A 604-nucleotide genomic window follows, 5' to 3' on the forward strand; every position below is an offset into this window, starting at 1 on the left:
TCGATGGATTGGACAACCCCAATCCTAGGTTACACACTCACACACACCACATCCACACACGCATATGATATCCCCTTCTTTTGGTCATGAAGGGACAAGATCTGAGTCTCCAATAGCCATAATAATACTTGTTAGGAGCGACAAACAGGCCACAATCCGTCGGATCGGTGCGCATAACTCGCTAAAAAAAAACAGGTCGGACTGGAAATTTAAACCGTCATAATTAAAAAGTTCGCCGCCTAATCTATGGGTTTTGGTGGGTTTCGACAGGATGGGTCTGTCGTTTTTTTTGTAATTGAGGATAATAATGGAAGATGTTATAAGTTATAATTTGGATTATATTCTATGTTTGATTGATTAAAAACTTCAAGATGTTTAATTATATATTTTGGACAAAGTTTATTTTATTTTTTTCAATATTGATTTTATTATTTTGTTTCAAAAGACTTAGTTGATGATTATATTTATTACATATTAGAATTATAAAGATTTTAATATTATAAAATTAGAAATTATAATTTTTTTATGTCTTAATAAATTATAAATTTATTAAAATGGTTATGAAATTATATATATTACTTAATATTTAATAGTACGAAAAAAA

Source organism: Arachis duranensis, chromosome 10 (assembly GCF_000817695.3).
Source record: "Arachis duranensis cultivar V14167 chromosome 10, aradu.V14167.gnm2.J7QH, whole genome shotgun sequence".
Lineage (NCBI taxonomy): Eukaryota > Viridiplantae > Streptophyta > Magnoliopsida > Fabales > Fabaceae > Arachis > Arachis duranensis.